At 33.2% G+C, this 16,223-nt stretch overlaps 1 non-coding gene and 1 pseudogene across 1 annotated transcript; one reads left to right on the top strand and one right to left on the bottom strand.

The window, feature by feature from the left end:
• Positions 1-6,986: 6,986 nt before the first annotated feature.
• On the bottom strand, positions 6,987-15,044 carry LOC125371164 (annotated as a pseudogene).
• LOC112536474 lies at positions 11,820-11,926 on the top strand. The gene has a single exon (XR_003080489.1). It is a non-coding gene; the product is annotated as a small nucleolar RNA R71 (small nucleolar RNA).
• Positions 15,045-16,223: the final 1,179 nt, after the last annotated feature.

A 16,223-nucleotide genomic window follows, 5' to 3' on the forward strand; every position in this document is an offset into this window, starting at 1 on the left:
ACTAATGCAGGAAATTTATTCCCTTATTCTTTTAGAATCTAATTTACGATTCTTATAGTTTCTATGTATATATATTATTAAATCTGACAAAAGAAATTTATAAAAATATTTCTTTTAACAGCCAATTACGATTCTAAATATATATCTTATAAAAATATTTTTAATGTTTTTAGTAAAATTAAAATTTAAAATATTAATTATTGATAGATAAAATACGATTCGATAATACAATATGATAATTTTTTATATCTAAAGTTAATTTAAAATGTGTTAGAGCAGTTTTTTATATATAATAAAATATTTATTTAAAAAATTTAATATAATTATATATTTAAAATTTAAAATTAAAATCTTAATTAAACTATAAAAGAGTCTCGCTATTTCATTTATACGCTTTTGGATGCAGCCTTACGTCCGTGGCTTATTCTTTTTGCCACAAATAAACGCCATGCATAAACTAGTCGACAGCTTGTGTACATCCGTATATAGCTGTACATGGAAGACCATTTCTGCAAACCGTGGCTTTACAATTATAAAAACGAAAATAAGAAAACTTAGTACATAGTTTAGACATAAATTTTTTTCTTTGATTAATATATCTATTTGGACACTGCTAATGATAAATTCAGAAGCCAATTAGGAATTTGATTTTTATAGAAATTTATAAAGTTTTAGATGAGATTTTTTTGTCCACCATTCCAATATTAAATAACATTTAATTATGAGAATAAAAGAATAATTATAGTAAATTCTCTTTATTGTCATATATTTAAAATCAAATAGAATTTATGATTACGGAGAAATTATAACTTATTGGAGGTTTCAATATTATTATTTTTATTTAATATTTAATTTTATAGATAAAATGATATAAATTATAAATAAAATATATTAATATATTATCATATTATACAAATAAAATTGATGAAAAACAATATCACTACAGTAAAGTAAAATATTACATAACATATGTTTTTTAAAATGATATATACAAATATAATTATATAGAAAAGTATTTTTTTTAAGATAATACTTAAAAAATTTATAATTTATTATAACAAGAGAGTTTATTCCTATTTATAACTGGCTTATATTATGATAATATTTTTTATTATTATATAGATATTGTTCATATAGAATATCATTATAGAGAGATTTTACTGTATTTACTATGTAGCTCAAAATCAATCAGTCTATAATAATTTTAAAAAATAAAAATACATTTCAAATTTGATTTCATTATTTGAAATTATTTTTTCCCTTTAAATCTTAAACATAAAGTTATTTAACTTATGATTTGGTTTATATGGTCATTGCTTGTACTAATTGAAGGTTAAGTTGAAGGTTTGATTATGTGAAAAATGTCGCATTCGATGACTTAGTTTACGTTATCAACATAGTTTGCAGGCATCATCTATTTGTTTAAACAAATGTGTAAAATTAAATGATTGTGACATTTTAAATTATTTTAAATGTATTATGTTATATATTTTACTAATTTATTAATTTAGTTTATAAATGTAAGTATGAGATGAGGGTGGCCTCCACAATAAAATCTCATTCTTATAAGAAATAATTACTGTCTGAACTTTTTAAGAAAAATGTACAATTTGAATGATTGAAATTTTAAAATTAACACGCATGAGGCGTAGCTCAAGTATCAAGAATAATTACTCTTCAAAGACGAAGGTTTTGAATTCAAGCCTCTCTCTCTTAGTTATCCCCAGCCGATAGCCCACTGAACCTCCTATAAACAAAAAAAAAAAATTAAAACTAACAATTGAATGTAAAAATTAAAGTAAGTTAAATCTTAACCCCTTTTTCTCTTTCTCTAACATTTATTAATCCTCAATTTAGTAATTCTATTATTTTACTATTTTTAATTTTACTATATGTTCCTTATTTTGCATCTAATGTAATACAAGAGAATCTATATATTGGTATCTAATAATATGTAATATGCTAAAAATACTAGTTTATAATTTTTTTACAGGTTGCTGCATATAATTATTAATTTTAAAAATTTAAAAATTTAATTTTTATCTTTTGATAATTTTAAACATCAAAAATATAATTATTCCTTTCTTATAATGTTAGAGAGTCTTTCGCATATATATTTATCGTAGATAAACTCTTTTAGAAAATAAATATGATATCCAAATGTATTGCAAAATAATTATGCTTAGTCAATTGTTGAAAAAAAAGAAATTCAAAAATTATGCTTCAGTCAACACCGTTTAGTTGTGATTTCTTATAAATTTAAACTATATTTTTGATGTGTCTAAATAAGTACTCGCAAGTGTACGAACCGAATGGTAGTTCGGGTAAGCTCACCACGAGGTCGATCTCACAAGGAATTGTAGAGCATATATCATAAAGACCAACTATCACACAAATTACTGAAAGTAAATATAAACACTCTAAGCCGATGTTTTGAGAATGATCTTAGTTTAATAAAAGAAATTAAATAACCAGAAAGTAAATATGCAACTAGAATGATTAATATGAACTATATGATAAAATAGTATTTAGTCTAGCTTTTATTAGTAATCCCCTTAATTTCCTTAAGCCCTAATTTAACAAATGAGATGGTGATGTGCCTTTTTCCTAAGTTACTCAAGCTAATGATGCAACTTAGGTTTCTTAATCAACATAGATTAAAGTAAAGATGACGTCTCTAATACTTTTAACCTAAAGATTTTCATAACACATATTACTATTGAATTGATATGATGGTCAATCAATAATAATAGATGAAACTAATGAACATATGAAGGAAAAGAAATCATTCATTAAACTCAAAATATATAAGGTTCAAACATAAGTAAAAAACCAAACTAAACACTTATAAGACTTAGCCTAACATACTCAATCCAACAATCATTGTAATTAAATAGAAAGACTTAAGATTCATAAAACAGAAAATTAAAACTCCCTTAAAGTGCAAAGGGCTCTTCAAGTAATGAAGAAGATTGATTCTCTTTCTCCACGTCTTCGAAAAGCTTCTCTGATTCTTCAAAGAGTGATCCACGCAAGCTAGTAAGATGTCAAAGATTAATTGAATTACTCCAGAATTTTCTACCGAGAATAGAACCCTTGTCTTCCAGAGATTCAGTAGTCGAAGAAGTCTCTCTTCTAATTCACCTCTACTCCTTGTAGAGATTTCCTTTTTCCAAAGTTCTTTCCTCCCCAAACAACTCCTTTAGTTTATCCCTTTATTATCCTAAACAAACTAAACTACTCAAATGATAATTATCTACTAATTACATAATAATTAATTAAACTTTTTTTTTTGGGCCTTAATGAATTAAGCTAGGCCCAAACTTTTAATAGCCCACATGTCTGATTCTAAGCGAGGCCCAAACTATTAATAGCCCACGAGTCTGATTCTCGAGCCTTTAATAGCCACAATCCAATTAACGCCCATTAGTGCGTTTTAAACTCAAATTCTCCTTTTTTGCACTATTTCCTGAATTTAGACAAGAAAAACTAAAGTGAGGTAAAACACATCTTTATACCATATTATATATAGAAATAAATCATTAACGCTCTAAAATACCCTTAAATATCTATATACAATTTAGATCGATCAAATACCCTCACACTTGAACTTTTACTTATCCTCAAGTAAACAGTAACTTAAGAATCAATCGTTGCAAAAATTCAATAAAGCAATTCGTACTCAGCTCCAAAGTACTATTCAAAAGAATCTCACTAATGCAGAAATTATGCAAATAAAAAAAAACTTGAATCATAAGAATTTTTCTAAAAATGTTGTAAACTCAATCATAGTTAGTCAAAAGATTTAAGTATTCATCATTTACACATGTACACAACAAATAGCTTAACTCATTATCAATGAATATAATTATAATGCATAACCCAAATTATGATAACCTTATTCAAGAAGGAAAACCTTAATGTTCAACTAGCGATCAATAGGCATTTACATTTTTCACTTGCTTTGCAAGCTCTTTTTTCTTGAATTTTCTTTTCTTTTTACCCCTAGATTTACTCGATACTTGGGGTTTCTTTCTTTCTTGATATGTTATGCCTTTTTACGCAAATACAAACATGGGTAATGAATGCACCTGGTTACTCAACAAATCAAAAATCAAGATGCTTTGCATACTCATAATTTCAATTGCCTTTTTACGCGAAAATCAACATTGGTCATGAAAACTCCTGGTTAATCAGCAACTAAAACTACCAGAATAAAATTATTAACTTAGAGCTTTTAACTTACCCATATCATTTCCTACAAACATAGGTAAACTATAATAATAACAAGGGAATAATAACTTAAATCATACACTTCTAATCATATACCCATGTCAAATGTTGCCAAACTACTAATCATGTTCTTATGCAAACGATAAACACTTGATCATTTAAGTGCAATCAACTTATGAGTTCATATTCATATGTGCTTATAAATTAATTCAAGAACTCAAAGATTTATCATAATAGCATTCTTTCATTGATTCTTTAGTGTAGAAAAATAATAAAAAGCTGAGTATAGAATAGTTTTAAAATTTTTTACAAAAAATTAATCAAAAGCTACTAAATACTTGGCATATATAACATAATTACTCTAAATCTTCCCCCCACACTTATTTTAGACATTGCCCTCAATGTCTTAATCATAAAACGAACACATAAAAGAGAAAAAGATAGAGTACTTCCTCTGGAAATTGGAGTGTCATTAATCACCACTGGCCATAAGTAATCATCATCCCGTATAAACCTTAAACAAGCTTTAGAGAATCATCATTGATAAGAACTAATTAGCTTAAAATAAAATATCATAAATAAAATAGAATTTAAAAGTTATTATTACAAAATAAATGCAATAAAAATCCTAAATAGTTATAAAGCATGGAAATCCTAAGATAGCTAAAAATATCAAAGCAAATGCCCTATGGTAACTAGATAGCTAAATCCTAAACTAGAATCAATGATGAGGCGGGGATGATGGTGGTGAAAGAGCATCAAAGTCGACGGATTTGAAGTAGCAATCGAGTTTGTATGCTTGTTGACGTTGACTCTTCTCCACATTAGCCAATCGAGAATCAAAGGCATCAAGCCGTTGATTAAGGTTGGTGTTCATCGCTTAAAGTTGAGTTAAACCTTGGTGCCAACCTTGATTACCCCATTCTTGCCCTCTACTTTCTTCACTATACAATTCTTCCTCCATATCATGTCTTGGTAGCTCATCTCTAGCCACACTACTACTACCTCCACTGGATCCATGCTTAAAAGTAAGAGGACCACCACGACAATTTATCAAATTAGCTCTAATCAATGCATTAGTATCTAAATTGCCCGCGGAGGGTAATGCCTTATATGGAGAAGACTCCGGATCAAAACTATAAAGATATATAGCCAGCCCTGTAACAATATGTCCTAACCCGATACAATTCTTAGGTCTAGCCGGTGTCCTTAGTAAATTTTGCATAATAAAATATGCCGAAGAAATAGATTTATGGGTATCCAAACACCATAGAATATTTCGTTCTTGCTTCGTCACCTTATTTGTCTCTTTCCTGCCAAAGATGCCTCAACACATGAATTTTAAAATAAGCAAATAATAATGATCATTGAAGACATTATTTAGCATGTTATTAATATCATATTTGTCTTGACCCGTTAGTTTTTTCCAAAACTTATCCAAATCAAACTTATGATGTTGCTCACAAATACCTCCTTTCTTTAAACCGAAAGCTTGGACAATTGCATCAATAGTAACAGTATAGTTATGCCCAAACAATCTTACCTTAAACTCCTTGTCATTGGAAGGATTACAATGTAGAGTTGTGAAAAACTCTAAAATTAACTCATTATATGATGGCAATGAGTTAAAGGCAAAATCCTTCCATACTAATCTATCCAAGAGTATCATCATTCTCTCAAAAATATTCAACTTAACTAGAGAGGGAGCATCCAAGAACTTACATGAAACTTGCTCTCTTGAAGCAAGGCTAAGGAATCGATTGCCCTCTTCATGGGAATAAAGATCAAAAGGAGCTCCATAAGTTGCTTTTAAGCTTTGTTCTTCTTCATGAGAGCTTGAGACTATCTCTTTCCCCTTTTCCTTTCTTGTTCTCTTCTTTGGGACTATTATTTACCTATGGGATGGGTAGAATAGGGATTGGTGGGTAAAGATTTTGAAGTTTTGAAAGAAAAATTGAGGTTTTTTGAATAGAGAGAAATAAAAATGAGGAGAGAGAAAATATGAGGTTGTGTTAATGGAAGAAGGGAGAGAAAAGAATAGAGTTCTATGTGAGTATTAGGGTTTTGGTAAGGTGTGTTTTTGAATTCAAATAAAATTCTTTTTGTTGTTTTGGTGGGAGATGAATAACTTTTGGAGTCCTAATGTATTTCAAATTAAAGTTGCTCACTCCCTTTTTTTTTTAAGGGTTCCGCACCCTCCCCGCGCCTGGCGGATGCGCCATGAGGTCGCGGCATGCGCCAGGGCGCCGCTGCTGCGAACCTCGCGGTAGCATCTGCGACTCACGGGTGCTTGCCGGGTGCCACACACTCGCGGCCGCTTGCGCACCTCAGCGGGGAGCATCTGCGCTCATGGAAATTTATTTATTTATTTAAAAAAAACAGAATTGAATCTAATACTAATAGAAAAAACTAAGCTAGCAAGGATGACTTGACTAGATTACGACTAAATTCCTAACTAAAGACAAGCATTGCAATGGATACTCAAATCCTAACTAATTGAGCTTTATATAATGCACATAATCTTATAAATACTTGAAGCACAATATTGACTAGTAAATTAAGTGTTACCACATGATGCTCTTTTCTTGTAGTTGATGATCGTGCACGTGCTCGGACGGTTGAATCTCTTGCAGGTTCCTAAAAACAAAGCGAGAAAATACTTTAATTTGAAAACTAAAATAGTAAAAATAGAAAATATGTAATATACAAGTGCTAAATTTATTGTCTATAGCTAGACATTGACAAAAGTTATTTCAAATTGGAGGTGCTTCCATGCACTCCACTTCATGTCCATAGGTCATCCCTTCATAGTATGGCTTTAAGCAATGGCCATTAACTTTGAATTGTTCTTGGGTCTTAATGTTACGTAATTCCACCACACTATGATTGAAAACCGTTATTACTTTAAAGGGTCCGTTCCATCTGGATCTAAGCTTTCCTGGAAAAAGTTTAAAGCGTGAGTTAAATAATAATACTTTCATTCCAGGGACAAAAGATTTACGAAGTAAACTCTTATCATGTTGCTTCTTGGTTCTTTCTTTGTATAGTTTGGCATTCTCATATGCCTCACTATGCATTTCTTCTAACTCATTTAGATGCAACAAACGCTCTTCACCTGCTTTAGTTAAGTCCATATTAAACTCCTTAATAGCCCAATATGCTTTATGTTCTAATTCGACCGGTAAATGGCACGCTTTGCCGTATACTAATCTATAAGGACTCATTTCAATCGATGTTTTATAAGCCGTTCGATATGCCAACAAGGCATTATTCAAGTGCATAGCCCAAGCTTTTCTAGATGGGCACACTGATTTCTCGAGTATTGACTTAATTTGTCTATTGCTCACTTCCACTTGTCCCGATGTTTGTGGATGATAAGGTGTTGCAACTCTATAGGTTACTCTATATTTCTTTAGTAAGGCGTTAAATGCCTTGTTGCAAAAATGTGTTCCCCTGTCACTAATGATTGCTCTAGGTGTTCCAAATCTACTAAAAATATTATCTTTTACGAATTTGCATACTATCTTAGCGTCATTAGTTCGTGTAGCTATTGCTTCTACCCATTTAGACACATAATCAACAACAACAAGTATATACTCATAACCATGAGAAGGTGGAAATGGCCCCATAAAATCGATACCCCATACATCAAATAGTTCCACCACCAGATTAAAAGTCTAAGGCATTTCAGTTCGTTTGCTTATACTTTCACTTCTTTGGCATTTATCACATTTAGCACAAAATATATGAGCATCTTTAAATAACGAAGGCCAGAAGAAACCCAATTGCAGAACGTTGTAGGCTGTTTTCTTACCACCAAAGTGACCCCCACAATGCATTTTATGGCAGAAGGCCAAAATGCTTTGTTGCTCATCTTTAGGAACACATCTTCTAATCATTTGATCAGAACAATGTTTAAACAAATAAGAGTCATCCCAATAATAATGCCTACATCCTGATAGAAATCGCTTCTTTTCCTGCTAAGTTAAGTCAGTTCTCATAACACCACATGCCAAATAGTTAACAATGTTAGCATACCATGGCTTATGACTTACTACAAATAATTGTTCATCAGGAAAAGTCTCATTAATTACTTTTTTAGAACCAAGGTTATCAAAATCAGAAATCAACCTTGAAAGGTGATCTGCTACTACATTTTCTCTCCCTTTTTATCTTTTATCTCTATATCAAACTCTTGCAATAAGAGTACCTACCTAATAAGCCGTGGTTTAGCATTAGGCTTAGTTAGAGGATATCTCAAAGCTGCATGATCTGAATGAACAATGACTTTAGATCCTACCAAGTAAGATCTAAATTTGTCTAGTGAATATACAACAGCTAGAAATTCTTTTTCAGTTGTCGAATAGTTTACTTGAGCATCATCAAGAGTTTTGCTAGCATAATATATTACATGTAACGCTTTATCAACTCTTTGGCCCAAGACCGCTCCTATAGCATAATAAGATGCATCACACATGATTTCAAAGGGAAGAGACCAATCAGGTGCCACAATAATCGATGCACTAGTTAATCTTTCTTTCAAGATGTTAAAAGCAGATAAGCATGCATCATTAAAAATAAAGTTAACATCTTTAGCCAGTAATTCAGTTAAAAGACGAGCAATTTTAGAAAAGTCTTTAATAAAACGCCTATAAAATCCTGCATGGCCAAGAAAACTTCTAATGCCCTTTACTGAAGTAGGTGGGGGCAATTTGGAAATTAAATCAATTTTTGCTTGGTCTACTTCAATACCTTTACTAGAAACAACATGTCCTAGCACAATTCCTTGTTTAACCATGAAATGACTCTTTTCCCAACTCAATGTTAAGTTACATTCAATGCATCTCTCAAGTACACGAGTCAGATTACCTAGACATGCATTAAATGATGAACCAAAAACTGAGAAATCATCCATAAATACCTCGATGCAGTCTTCTAACATGTCAGAGAAAATAGAAAGCATACATCTTTGGAATGTTGCTGGAGCGTTGCACAGCCCAAAAGGCATCCTTCTAACCGCAAAAGTTCCAAAGGGACATGTGAAAGTTGTCCTTTCTTGATCTTCAGGTGCAATGGGTACCTGGTAATATCCTGAAAGTCCATCAAGAAAACAATAAAATTCATGTCCTGCTAAACGCTCTAATATTTGATCAATAAAAGGAAGAGGAAAATGATCCTTCTTTGTTGCGGCGTTTAACTTTCTATAATCAATACACATTCTCCACCCCGTTGTCATTCTTGTGGGGACTAACTCCCCTTTTACATTTTTAATAACTGTTGCGCCTGAATTTTTAGGCACTACATGAACATGGCTTACCCAATTACTATCAGCTATGTGGTACATAATACCCTCATCTAATAACTTCTGAACTTCCTTTTTTACTACTTCTTTCATATTGGGATTAAGTCATCGTTGTGTATCTCTAATCGCTTTAGAATTGTCTTCTAAGATAATTTTATGCATACACATTGTTGGACTGATCCCCTTAATATCAGAAATTCCCCACCCAATAGCTTTTTTAAGCCTTTTAAATTCTCTAATGGTTGCCCCTTCCTCTAAAGGAGAAAGATCAGAGGCTATGATCACTGGATATGTATTCTTTTCTCCTAAGAAGACATATTTAAGTGTGTTAGGCAACTCCTTAAGATCAACCTTAGGTGGTTCATCAATAATTTCTGATTTGCTTTCAATGGGTGAATCTAAAGGTTCAATAGTGCTTTCATCAGGTAACACTAGAATAGCTTCATCTAACTTATCATGTAAGTCTAAGACTTCTTCATCTAAACATTCTTCATGCTTTTCTAATGTTAATGCAACTTCTAACTTATCATCCTTACCTTGTAAATATGTTTCATAAACAAAATAATCCATGCAATCAACATATGAACATTCATCAATTGAAGTACTAGGAGATATAGTTAGAGAATCAAACACTTTAAATTCTACAGTCTCTCCCAAGACTGTCATAGTCAGCTTCCCATTGTGCACGTGAATAACTGTCTTGGTAGTTGCCATGAAAGGTCCACCAAGAAGTATTGTTTTCTCCTTATCCCTTGATGATATACCTTCCATGTCTAGAACCACAAAGTCAACAGGGATTATCAGTTTTCCTACCTAAATCAGCAAGTCCTCCACTATGCCTCTTGCATATTTAATTGACCTATCAGCTAGTTGTAGAGACATGGTGGTTGACTTCAATTCTCCTAAGTCAAGTTGTGCATATGTTGAATATGGCATCAAATTGATGCTTGCTCCCAAATCCAACATGGCTTTAGCAACCTTTTTATCCCCCATTGTAATATCAACGGTAAAGCTCCCAAGGTCTTTCATCTTAGGAGGTAACTGTTATTGGAGAACTGCACTTGCTGTTTCAGACACCATAACTTTTTTATTGTTTCCATATCTCCTCTTGTTGGAATTCAGTTCTTTAAAGAACTTAGCATAAGCTGGGATATTTCTGATCACATCCAACAAGGGCAAATTAATGTTAACTTTAGAAAGCATATCAAAAATTTCAAAAAATTGCTTATCCTGTTTGCTTTCTTTCAATCTGTTAGGGAACGGAATAGGAGGCTTATAAGGCTCAGCTGCCTTATGAAACTCATGGCCTGAATACGCCTCATTGTCTTTCTCTTTCTGCCCAAGATTGGGCTCTATTCTTCCTTCTTTTTGTAAACCTCCTTCAGTTATCTCTACATCAACTAGTCCACCTTCTTTTAATGTACCTGAGTAAGAAGAATCTTTTTCAATTAGATTTTCAATATTATTATCAAATAACTCACCATCCTTAAGAACAGTGATTGCTTTAGCTTGCTCAGGTTGACTTGGCAATTTTCCTTTCTTATTTTCTTGTACCGCTTCAGTAATTTGCCTAATTTGAATTTCCAATCGCTTTACTGAAGCTTCTATGGAATCAGTTTTCTTCTCATTCCTCTCCATTCTGTCATGGGTAGTTGTCATAAAGGATTGGAGTGTTTCCTCCAAACTTGGTTTTCTTTGAGGGGCTTGTCCTTTATTAAGGAATGGAGGGTTTTGGTTTCTTGGGTATTGAGGCTCTTGATTCTGATACTGGGGCTGGTTTTGGTTCCTCAGTATTTGTGGTGGGTTATGATCGTTATTTCTCAAAGAGAAATTTGGATGATTCCTCCATCCTGGATTATAAGTGTTGGAGTATGGATTATTCCTAGGTTGCCTAGGTTGATAAGATTCCATCAAGTTAACCTGTTCATAATCATCTCTTGCATATGTCTCATAAGACGAACAAACATTAGCACCATGACCAGAAACACCACATATACCGCATACCTTATTGCTTTGTACATTCTTAGTTGAAGCAAGAATCTTAACTTGTTTAGTTAATTCGGCTATTTGCATAGCCATCTCATTATTAGATACAACTCCATTCACTCCTACTCTTTTTGTCCTCACACTCTTTTGTTGTGAATTGGCTCCTAACATCTCAAAGATGTCATAAACCTCATCAGCAGTTCTTTCTAGCATAGCGCCCCTAGCTGCATTATCAACCATACATTGGTATTGTTGTGTTAAACCATCATAAAATGATTGGTTAGTAACAGGAAGTGGGTATCCATGGTGTGGGCATTATAGTAAAAGTGATTTGAAGCGGTCCCATGCTTCGTGAAAGGATTCAGTATCCTTTTGATAAAAATTAGAAATCCCAGCCCTTAATTTTTTGGTCTTTTGATGTGAGTAAAATTTACTCATAAATTTTTGATAAACTTCATCCTAAGTTCTCAAAGAATTAGGAGGCAAGGTCATTAACCATGTAACACCCGGAATTTTTATATATTTAATAATGAGTTTTTATTTAAGTTAATTTTAGCTTTATTTTTATTTGGTTATTCAAAATTTTTCCAAATGTATATTTATATAAGTAAAATTATATATTGAAAAAATTTTGGAAGAAATTATAAAGGATGTTTTTATAAAAGAATTTTGGGAAAATTGGTATTATAATTGATTAGTAGTATTAAATTTTAAGTTGGAAATTGATTATTTAATTTAATTGTGTGTTAGGACTAAATTGGAAATTTATTTTGGAATAAGGATTGAAAGTATAATGTTATTTTTATGGGGTTTTAATAGAAATTTGTGAGCTTGGTATTTTTGTAAATAAATATGCTCGTGGGTATTTTTGTAATTGTGTATTTTCAATAATTCGGATTTGGCCCAAATTAATTAGTTAAGGGCTTAATTGAAAGGCTAAAAAGAAGTTTGGGGGTCAAATTGGAATTCTACGGGATGAAATTGTAAGTAATTAAGAAAGTTGAGGGACCAAGTTGTAATAAAGAAAAGTTCGGGGGCCTAATGTCGATATTGAAAGGAATGGAAGTCGAGGGAAGAAGAAGAGAGGAAGAGAGATGTCGGGAGAGGAGGTAGCGGAGGAAGGAGGCTGGGCCGTCTGTCCGGCGCAAGGCTGGGCCATCAATGACGGCGAAGCCTCGCGAGGAGGAAGATGGTCGAAGCTTCCTTCTGCATGTCATGGTCACGATCTTGGTGCCAATCGACTCCTCTCGGCCCTCGGCTTTGTTTTGGCGGTGTCGATGGTGGCCGGGAAACGGAAGATCCGGTGGAGAGAGAAAATGGAGGCAGCTGAGGTTTTTGGGTTTTTCCGGCGAGCTCCGGCAAGCTATGGAAGATCGGAGGACGTATCCCGACTCTCCTAATCTCAAGCTTCGCATTGGCAACGGTTTTGTGGCGATCAGGTTTCGTTTGCAAATCGATGGCCAAGATCGTCCGTAAATCTCTCCGGATGATCGGGTGTCAGATCGGAAAATCGAAAGCGGGGATCTTCATCAGCGTGTCGTTGTGAGTCCGATGGTGTGTTCGGATCGTCAATCGGACTCCGGCGGCCGGAGGCGAGTCGACCGAGCGATCGAGCGTCTCGGTAATTATCTTTGGCCCGTTAATTTTGGAATTCTTGGTTTAATTGTGTCTATTGGATTATATTGAGTATTTGATGATATTGTGAGTAAAAAATAATTGTCCGCTGCCTGCCCTTGTGTTTTGGGAGTCGGGAAATAGTGAAGTTTGGGGACCCGACTCCCGTTGTTTAAATTGTTGGATATTTAGAGTGTTTTTCTGGCAGGTCCTGGACCCGTTTTTACGGGGGGTAATGTTCGTGTTGTAGTGGAGGTTCTGCCGAATTTTCGGTAGTTCCTGAGTCGAGATTCTTAGACAGTCAATCCTAGGAATCTAGACCTAGGATCTATTGTAATTGTTTCATCGTTTTGATAAATTGTTTTCCGTGACTAGATTGTCAGTTCGTTCGGCTCGCTCCTACCGAGGCACCGGAGCAGAGCTAGGAGGTCGCCAAATCTGTGAGTTAAAGTCACTTAATCGTTGCACTATTGCTAAGTCTGAATTTAATATGTTATTTTGAAAGTTTATGCATAATATGGTTATTAGTATCGCAACATAAATAATTTCACTGGATTATTGAAGATAATATAAATATTATTATTAGTAATGTTATAATAATATCAAATATTATCAGTTTTCCACATGAGTTGCATGATGTCTTACTTTAAAATTGTTAATCGTTATTTTGATATAGTTGAATGACTTCTTTAGACAATAATATTTATTAAATGTGGTGATTGCGATTTGGGAAATGTGGCTTGTAGAACATGTCGCCTGATGGGTTACATCAGGACCGCGTGCGCACCGGTAATGATCATGGACATGTAATAAGATTTTCATGGGTTTGCCCTGGTCGAGCATGGCTCTCTGGGCTGATTTGAGTAAATTGCCGGAGGTAAGGTCCCTGGTCGAGCATTGCTCTCTGGGCGCCAGTCTTATTGGATAAAGAGAGCCAAAATGGCTGTTAGAATTTGGGGCTAGGGTTCTACTGAGCCACTCGTCCCGTAAAAGTAAAAATATATTTTTATTTATTTATTATGGTATGATTATAATATGGATTGTATTTACGTGCATGGTTGATATATTGATTCGAATGATTAATATTTTCTGTGAAGAAAGTAATAGGGTATGATTATAGTATGATTGGTATTTATGTGCATGGTTTGATATACTGATTTGAATAATCTATGTTTTCTGAGAAGAATGCAATAGTCCCCGTAGTTATTTGATTTTAACTCACTCTAGACCGATACCTCATTTTTACTGTTTTTTTTAGATTCGTATAGTCCTCTTACGGCTCTTATTCAAGAATCTTGACTCCTTCATCATCGGGTGATGTATTTGATTTGGTATGTAAATTGGTAAATCTTAGATTCTCCGCAGTAGTAATAGTAGATGTATCAGTTGTAAATTTTCTGAGTTTCAGGTCTCGCCTAGTTTTTCTGGTAGACCGAAGTAATTTTGTAAAGTGTAACTATTAAGATAAATTGTGGCTTTAATAATATTAATTTGAGATGAGATTTTTTTAAGTCAGTGAGTGTCAGGCTTACTACGGGTTTCGGTGGCATTAAGCCTACCCATTCCCTAGTGCCGGTCACGGGCCCACGGGTGGGGTCGTGACAAACCAAGCCTTTGCTTTATCTTTTAATGAGTAAGGGAAACATCTCATCTTTAATTGATCTTCATTAAGTCCAGATAATGGGAATGTGTGAACTATAACATATAACTCTCTAATGAATGTCAATGCATCCTCACTAGGCATACCATAGAATGACGGAAGCATGTTAAAATGGATGTTCTTAAGCTCATAGTTCCTAGATGCATCGCCTAAGACTATGCATGAAGTAGTGTTACCAATTATCGGACGAGCATAGTCCTTCATGGCCATTTGCCTTTGCGCTGCAACTTCCCTTTGATCATTAGCCATTACCACAACCTCTTCTTCCAACTCTTGTTCCAGCTTTTTTTTCAAATTCAATTCCTCTTTGAGGTACAAACTCACTCTCTACCTCTTGGTTTCCTTCTGCTTTTTTAACAGTTGATCTCAAGTTATAAGGATTTTGAGTTGATGAATCACCTGATCTCGTTTTCCTGCTAGGCATACAAAATCAAAGGAAAAATTTAGAAAAAATTAAAACATAATTAATAAAAAATAAAACAATAATAAATAACATGCAACACAAAAAAAAATCACAAGAAATGATATTTGACAATTAATCAATATAATATTGACACAATTTTCCGGCAACGGCGCCAAAAACTTGATGTGTCTAAATAAGTACTCGCAAGTGTACGAACCGAATGGTAGTTCGGGTAAGCTCACCACGAGGTCGATCTCACAAGGAATTGTAGAGCATATATCATAAAGACCAACTATCACACAAATTACTGAAAGTAAATATAAACACTCTAAGCCGATGTTTTGAGAATGATCTTAGTTTAATAAAAGAAATTAAATAACCAGAAAGTAAATATGCAACTAGAATGATTAATATGAACTATATGATAAAATAGTATTTAGTCTAGCTTTTATTAGTAATCCCCTTAATTTCCTTAAGCCCTAATTTAACAAATGAGATGGTGATGTGCCTTCTTCCTAAGTTACTCAAGCTAATGATGCAACTTAGGTTTCTTAACCAACATAGATTAAAGTAAAGATGATGTCTCTAATACTTTTAACGTAAAGATTTTCATAACACATATTACTATTGAATTGATATGATGGTCAATCAATAATAATAGATGAAACTAATGAACATATGAAGGAAAAGAAATCATTCATTAAACTCAAAATATATAAGGTTCAAACATAAGTAAAAAACCAAACTAAACACTTATAAGACTTAGCCTAACATACTCAATCCAACAATCATTGTAATTAAATAGAAAGACTTAAGATTCATAAAACAGAAAATTGAAACTCCTTCAAAGTTCAAAGGGCTCTTCAAGGAATGAAGAAGATTGATTCTCTTTCTCCACGTCTTCGAAAAGCTTCTCTGATTCTTCAAAGAGTGATCCACGCAAGCTAATAAGATGTCAAAGATTAATTGAATTACTCTAGAATTTTCTGCCGAGAATAGAACCCTTGTCTTCGAGAGATTCAGCA

This window comes from Ricinus communis, chromosome 9 (genome assembly GCF_019578655.1).
Source record: "Ricinus communis isolate WT05 ecotype wild-type chromosome 9, ASM1957865v1, whole genome shotgun sequence".
Lineage (NCBI taxonomy): Eukaryota > Viridiplantae > Streptophyta > Magnoliopsida > Malpighiales > Euphorbiaceae > Ricinus > Ricinus communis.